Here is an 8,457-nt window from a genome sequence, read left to right as displayed (position 1 = left end):
CGTAGACATTGATAGTTCCTCATACACGCCTTGTTTCTAAATTACCATGTTATCGCCATGACGGGTTTCGTAACCTCGTCGTGTACTCGAAGCGACAGTGAATTGATCTCTAATCACAATCACCCAGTCCTCTTAATGGTGTCGCTAGGGCAAACAAAACAAGCCAACCACTAACTTTTTTAGGTTAGGGGGTTTCATTACTGTTTATTACTCATCTGGTGCTTACAGTAGTGTGTTTCTGCTTCTTAGTAGATCTTTTTAAAGAACGCCTTTTTTATTCTATTATTATGCTTATAAACATAGAGATGTGCCTAACAAAGGCATAAAATCATTAGAAACTCTAAAAAAGGCAAAGGAATCTAAAAATGTTTAGGCAAAAGCTACTTTGGAAGCAGAGGCAAGGGAATCACCCTTTATAAACTTTCAAGGAGGCAAAGGAAGCAAGAGAATCCATTTTCGAAGAGAGATACGTCTCCGCCCCTTACATACGAGAAGGTGGTTGGCAAGTCCATGAGTTTTTCAGAAGCTTTCCTAAGTGCTTCGTGTGGTGTCGGACTACCATTAGTCCATATTTCAATGAATGAGATTTCCTGCGTCGCTCTACCACTTCCAAATAGATGGATGCTATAATTTACGTTTCGGACAGGCATAAATACAGCATCGATGGGAAATTGTCCCTTTCCGGATTTCGCTAGATTTTCTATACGATATCCGCAATCTTTTTCAATCTCTAATTCAATAGTTAGAGATATTGGTTGGGTAATGGTAGCTATATATTGCGAATTGTCAATTGCTTCGACGCCAGGTGGTAATGATGGATCGCCCGCAGTTACTTCTTTAGGACCTGTTACAGATGAAAACGCCTCTTGAATATCTTCTTTTGAATCGCCCCTAAGCACAATCTCTTTCGGATTAACTAAAGCATCATGTATTGTCTCTTGAAGACCCGTTATTGTGGAATACTCGTGCACGACTCCGCAAAATCTTGCACGTGTTATGCTTGTCCCTTCAATCTCTTGTGACAAAGCTCTACGCATGGCAATTCCTACAATACTGGCTTGACCCCTTTTAAAGGGAGATACAAGGAAACGACCATAATGAAGCCGCTTACTTTCTATTTTGGATTCAAGGCATTTCCACTGAATTGCCTGCTTAGAGGTCGACATCTCGTTTTTGCGTGCGCATACGTAATTTTTTTTTCTCTCCTTTTGATGTGACTAATCACTAGTTAGACGCGTCTCTTTCTGGGGGGTCTACAACCATTATACGGCATAGGAGTCACGTCACGTATGAAACTGAGGATTATGCCGCTTCTGCGAATAGCTCGCAAAGCGGTGTCTCTCCCCGGTCCGGGCCCGCTCATCATAACTTCTGCTTGTTTCATACCCCGATCCACTGATGCTTTAATTGCATTCTCAGCCGCAGCTTGCGCAGCAAATGGCGTGCTTTTGCGTGTTCCCTTAAATCCACAGGCACCGGCGGAAGACCAAATAATTACCTGTCCCCGGACGTCTGTGACGGTAATGATAGTGTTATTGAAACTCGCCTGTATATGAATGACTCCCTTTTGAACTCCGCGTTTTCCCCCACGTGAACGAATTTTTCTCGATTTATTTGACTTGACATAATTAATTAATTATTTTTATTGGGAAGCTCTGTTTAATTAATATTCTTTTTCAGATAGAAATATTTATTATCCTTGTTTCTGTTTATGTTTTGAGTTGCAACAAATTACCATGATTCGTCTACGTCGTAGAATCAATCGACATTTTTTACATATTTTCCGAATGGAAGCACGGATTTTCGTATCTATAACCTTGAATTAATTGGGTAAATCTACCTGTAGGTTTGCTACATGTTTCTTCGATCTAATCAAGATAGGAAATTTGGCAAGAGAAGTGGTTTGGTTAACTGCCGAAAATCTAAACTGATACCGAAATCTACTGACTATTGTTTGTATGCCTACTTCTAAGGCGGTAGATGATGCGTCCCTTGGTAAGATCATAGGGACTCAGTTCAGCTCTTACCCTATCTCCTGGTAGTATTCTTATATAACTGCGTCGCATCCTCCCCGATATATGAGTCAAAACTTGACATCCATTATCCGAACACGCTCAAAACGTGGCATTGGGTAAAGATTCTGTAACTGTACCTTCCATGTCAATGAGATTCTGTTTCTTCATCATTTGGAATAAGTAAACCTCCTATTTACATTACAGGTTTCTCCAAAAAAATTCTTTTCATTGAAGACGTAACTGGTGAAAATAAGTAACTTTTGTCCCTGTTTCTCCCTTTCAATTACCAAATATGGCGTAGAATTTCCCCCCCCAGTTTTTCTTCGCCTAGCTTCCCGATCTGTAATGAGTCCATAAGACGTTGATAAAATTGCAATTCCCATGCCCCCTAAGATCTTAGGGATTCTTATATGATCGCAATAGATTCTGAGACCGGGTTTGCTAATGTACCTAATAGTTATAGTTTAGTTGCCACGTAAGGTAAGGTAAGGTACTTTTTTTCTTTGCCAATAAAAGGCTTCAAGCTATAGAGCTTAGGCATCAAAATGAGTTTCCCACTACCTAAAAAAGGGACCAAGTTAACTTTGGAAAGCACTAGCTCCTCTGACAAAAGTGAGTTCGCAACCTTTTATAACAGAGCAAAAGAATGACTGACTCACGCCATAAAGAGCCTTATGTTGCAAGAAAAAGAAATATTAAGCACCATCCATAGCGAACCATTCATGATAGGTAGAGTGTTATAACATTAGTCAAGCAAATCCGTCATTTCTGGATTCTAGATTTTCACTCAAACAAGGTGAAACAAATCAACGTAATAGCTAGTTACCTAATGAAATCTGTCTTTAACCATTTAGAATGCAATCATTGTTCTTAATTGCTGCTCCGTCGGCTTTCCTACGAAAAACCCTTTGCTACGCTTGCATCTTTAATTGGGCTTTCTCTTCACTTGCCTTTGACCGTGGCTCTTTAACTCTTAAAGGCATTCTCGTTAATTACCATTACGAATGTAGATGCATTGTACAAATAAAAGATATAGCGCTTAATCGCTCTTTCCCAAATCCCTTTCGCTTGCCTTTACCCGTTGCTGCCACAGTAAATCTTATCTTGAAGGCAGGCTCTCATCTACCATTACGTTTCAAAATGTAATACATTTAATAAAGTAAAGTAATTCTTGATATGGCTAATGCTTTATATCGCTTGGGCTTTCCAAATCCCTTCGCTTGCTAATTGTGCTTTACAGACTTGTAGCTAGATATCAGCGTGCAATTCATATCACTTTTTTATTAGAGAAAAACGAAGTATAATTAGAAACCATGATCTATTTATCATCTAATGGTCAAATCGTCAATTTCACGAAACACGTTATCTTCCGGCTGTTTGCTATATCAACCATTCTATTACGTCAGAAGGATGCTTTGTGTCTTTCTGATTCGAAGACGTTGTTCCGTTTCTACGCCGAATCAGGGCATATTGTCTCGATATGATACGGTTGCACATGACACGAGAAGCGCTTTGACTTATGTTATGAGATCACCTTTCAAAACGAACCTAAAGGCAGGCCTATGACCAACCTATGTAATAGCTATTGACCAAAACAGGTAATCGCATGCCAGCATTCCGCGCGAAAGATAGAGAAATCATTGGGCCTGACCTCGTAGTCGTAGCTATCGCCGGTTTCCCAATCACTGGGGAAGCGCTAAGTAATGGTATAGTAGAATAATCGCGTGAAATGCAGGGCAGGGCAGTCGGTGCTTTCGATACCCATGGACATTTCCTTTCTGCGCAGCTATCGAAGTGCTCCAACGCAACGACTCCTGTATTGGGTATCGAAGGAAGTCTGCCAATGCAATCGAAGATAGCTTTCCAACCGAGTTGCCTATCCTCCACGCAGAAAGCCAATGACGGCAAGCAAACCTAACGGAGAGCCGCGACTCCGCGAAATGATCCAAGCCTAAGGTAGCGGGAGAAGGATAGCGTCACCTGATCTGGAATGACCCAGCTACGTACGGTGGAGTGATTCAAGCCAGGTAGCGATAGTGCTGATTTGCGGGACAGAAACTTTCGTGGTTGGTGTGGGATTTCCTCGTGTTCCTCAACCTTCAAAGAAAGAAGCGCTCGAAAAGATAATAGGAAAGAAAAGAAGGAAGAAAAAAACAAGTTTTTGAGATTCAAAAATGATTTGATTTTGTTTCAAAAAATTACGGGGATAAGACCTTATATAAAGATACAATAAAGAAGTTACTTAAATTTAAACAAACGCTAACTTTTTGAAGATTTGTAATTCATGTAACTATACTTTTAGATTAGTAAATAAACTATCAAAAGATTACAACAAATTTAAACAGATGTTAATAACCTGTAACCAATATGTTTACTGAAGTATCATTTCCTTTATCGGTTTCAGAACCAAATGTATCGTCAGTGCCAGATCCTTTATCTATGCCTGATCCTGTATCGTCAGTGCCTAATCCTGTATCGTCAGTGCCGGATTCTGTATAACGTGTCCGATCCTATATCGTCTACGCCTGATAGTTTGTTGCCTATGCTAAACCTTTATCGTCGGCTTCCTTTATTGTCACCTGATTCTTTCTCGTTACTTGCTGCTGGGATCAATCGATAGATCAACCTGCCCCAAAATTAACAATAAATACGCATAAATCATCTTCGTCGAAACCCGTAGCTTTTGTTGAAACCAATTGCTTTTTTGCCAGTAGCTTCTCCGTCTTCGCCCGCAGCGTCGAAACCCGTAGCATCTTTGCCAATTGCTTCTTCGTTGAAACCCGCAGTTTCTCAGCTAATTGCTTCTTTGCCTTAGCTTCTCGTCGAAACCAATTGCTTTTTCTTCTCTTTGTCGGTATACAATGTGTTTCAACCCCGCATATAGTAAATTCAGTAATAAGTAATAAGTTATCAAGCCTAAAACTATTGTTATTAAAAGTGGTAAGTTTATTTCCATTAATATTCATATAATAAATAATAGTTATTTAGGTGAGATAAATGAGAATAGTTTAATTGACAATTTTAATAGTAATTTAATACAATATGAAATAAGTATTCTTTTAAGTATAGTTATAGCATTAGTAGTATCATACCTTGAATTATAAATCAATGTCAATAACAGTTACTAAGAAAAATCTTATTTCAAGTGTTGATAACATTCTTTTTGTTTCTTTTCTGAGACAAAAAAGTGTGCTTTTTTTGCGTGCTAGCTACACCTTTTTATTATTATTACACAGACACTTAAGAATTAGTTACGCTAGAAGGTGCAAAATTAATTGGAGTAGGAGCGCTACCATAGCCCTAGCAAGCAGCAGTAGGTATTGGAAACGTATTTAGTTCCATGAATAACCTCACTAAAAAAAGAAATCTTTTGAATTTGAATAACCTCACCAGAAATCTCTCCTTTCTTTTGAATAACCTCACCATATATCTCTCCTTTATTTCTAAGAACCTCAACATATATCTCTCCTTTCTTTTTAATAACCTCACCATATATCTCTCCTTTCTTTCGTTGAGAAAGGTATTCTTGTTTGTTGCTCTTTTTTTAATTTTATTAAATCTAATTGGGCTTGGGTTTGCTGAAACAGCATACTGTATGAATATGGGCGCTAGTAGTTCTTCAATAGTAACTCAAGCGTCTTCACATTCACAGTTTATGCAACTAAAGGAGGAGGATTGCCGTTCAATCTTATTTGAAACTTGGCAAGATTGTGATAAAATACTAAAAACCTGCCAACAAGGCAGATTGCCCAGCGCTGAGAACGGTTATGAATTCGTTTCACAACTGCAGCCTGCGCAAATAAACAATCTAGTAAACTCTATCTCTGCCAAGTTAAACCCCTCCATAGTCAGCGAAGCCACAATGCAGGAATGGGCTCAGATTTCGGTACAGTTTAAGGAGGCAAACTCCCGTCTGTTCACGTCGTTCCATAAGGACCTTATTCCTGGCTTGATGCTCATCTCTGGGGTATCTCTCCCTTTAAGCATGTCCCCGGAAGAGGGCATAGAACTCCTCTTGAAGGTCCCCTTCTCCCAGGAAGTGATAGCGCATTATGCCGCGCAAATAGTCTCCCAGGCGCAACCTTTGATTGACATGTATAAAGCCCTGTTTGAGCTCTTGCCTTCGACTCCAGAAGTAGTTTTTGTTGAGCAAGACATGCCGCCGCTGAATCCAGAAACAGAAATAACTGTTTCGCAGGAGGAGGCGGATAAAATCCAAGCCGTTCATAATAAAGCCAGGGACGCTGTCCAGATTTTCGTTAAGTTCCATAGGCTTAGAAGCCGGATTCGTAAAGGGACTGCCTTTAAACTTAAACGTAGACGTCGTGGTTAAAAAACCGTCTCACGGGCAGAGCGGACACCCTGGGGAGGGTAAAAACCACAGCTGACGACTGAATCCGAATATTACGGATTACATATATCAAGTAATTACTTTCTTTTAGGGAAGGGATGGTTAAATTATTCGGTAACCAACCGAGAGATCATCAACGACAAAGATTGACTTTTTTGTCTTTTAATTGAGTTAATTTTCTTTAATTACGTAAACTCATTTTGAAATAACGCAAAAAACATTTCCAGGGTTGGGCTTTCCTTGACCCAACCCCCCCGCACCGATAGCTCAATTGGATAGAGTCCCTGGCTTCGAACCAGGTAGTTAGGGGTTCGAGTCCTCTTCAGTGCAACATCGTTTCATTTCGGGCTTCGATAAAGCTATATACCACTAACTCTCACTCTTATTGAGAAGAAAGCTTTCACAACTTGCAAGGTAAAGCATGTATCTTCCACCCGGTATTATGTTCAGTCCTCTTTCTTTCAGTTCTTGTTTTATTTAAAGTAAGCGGTTCCCTACGCTTTTTCCTATAGCCCACCTTTTCGATGTTTTAAATCCTATGCCAAGACTAGGGAGCGAGGGGCACAAAGTGTCAAGCAGGGTTGGGTTAACCTTTCTCGCCGATCCAATTTATACTGGGATCAGAGGAATGAGTTGAGAACGCCACTACGTTCCTGTACCCTTTGCTCTTAAAAAGTATCGCTGGTTTTCCCTGCATAATCTGGGCGCATGGTCGAATACGTCCAGTCTAGCGTTGGTAATTCCGTAGAAATAAATGGATGCACGAAGTTCATTCTAACGCCGTAGACACCGAGAGTTTAATTGGTTGAGCCCTGAAGTGCCGAAGGGCAATCCCAACGCAAACCGTAGACATTGATATGTTCCTCATACACGCCTTGTTTCTAAATTACCATGTTATCGCCATGACGGGTTTCGTAACCTCGTCGTGTACTCGAAGCGACAGTGAATTGATCTCTAATCACAATCACCCAGTCCTCTTAATGGTGTCGCTAGGGCAAACAAAACAAGCCAACCACTAACTTTTTTAGGTTAGGGGGGTTTCATTACTGTTTATTACTCATCTGGTGCTTACAGTAGTGTGTTTCTGCTTCTTAGTAGATCTTTTTAAAGAACGCCTTTTTTATTCTATTATTATGCTTATAAACATAGAGATGTGCCTAACAAAGGCATAAAATCATTAGAAACTCTAAAAAAGGCAAAGGAATCTAAAAATGTTTAGGCAAAAGCTACTTTGGAAGCAGAGGCAAGGGAATCACCCTTTATAAACTTTCAAGGAGGCAAAGGAAGCAAGAGAATCCATTTTCGAAGAGAGATACGTCTCCGCCCCTTACATACGAGAAGGTGGTTGGCAAGTCCATGAGTTTTTCAGAAGCTTTCCTAAGTGCTTCGTGTGGTGTCGGACTACCATTAGTCCATATTTCAATGAATGAGATTTCCTGCGTCGCTCTACCACCACTTCCAAATAGATGGATGCTATAATTTACGTTTCGGACAGGCATAAATACAGCATCGATGGGAAATTGTCCCTTTCCGGATTTCGCTAGATTTTCTATACGATATCCGCAATCTTTTTCAATCTCTAATTCAATAGTTAGAGATATTGGTTGGGTAATGGTAGCTATATATTGCGAATTGTCAATTGCTTCGACGCCAGGTGGTAATGATGGATCGCCCGCAGTTACTTCTTTAGGACCTGTTACAGATGAAAACGCCTCTTGAATATCTTCTTTTGAATCGCCCCTAAGCACAATCTCTTTCGGATTAACTAAAGCATCATGTATTGTCTCTTGAAGACCCGTTATTGTGGAATACTCGTGCACGACTCCGCAAAATCTTGCACGTGTTATGCTTGTCCCTTCAATCTCTTGTGACAAAGCTCTACGCATGGCAATTCCTACAATACTGGCTTGACCCCTTTTAAAGGAGATACAAGGAAACGACCATAATGAAGCCGCTTACTTTCTATTTTGGATTCAAGGCATTTCCACTGAATTGCCTGCTTAGAGGTCGACATCTCGTTTTTGCGTGCGCATACGTAATTTTTTTTTCTCTCCTTTTGATGTGACTAATCACTAGTTAGACGCGTCTCTT

Source organism: Adiantum capillus-veneris, chromosome 1 (genome assembly GCF_014529385.1).
Source record: "Adiantum capillus-veneris isolate H3 chromosome 1, ASM1452938v2, whole genome shotgun sequence".
Classification (NCBI taxonomy): Eukaryota; Viridiplantae; Streptophyta; class Polypodiopsida; order Polypodiales; family Pteridaceae; genus Adiantum; species Adiantum capillus-veneris.
This window is presented reverse-complemented; position numbering follows the sequence as displayed.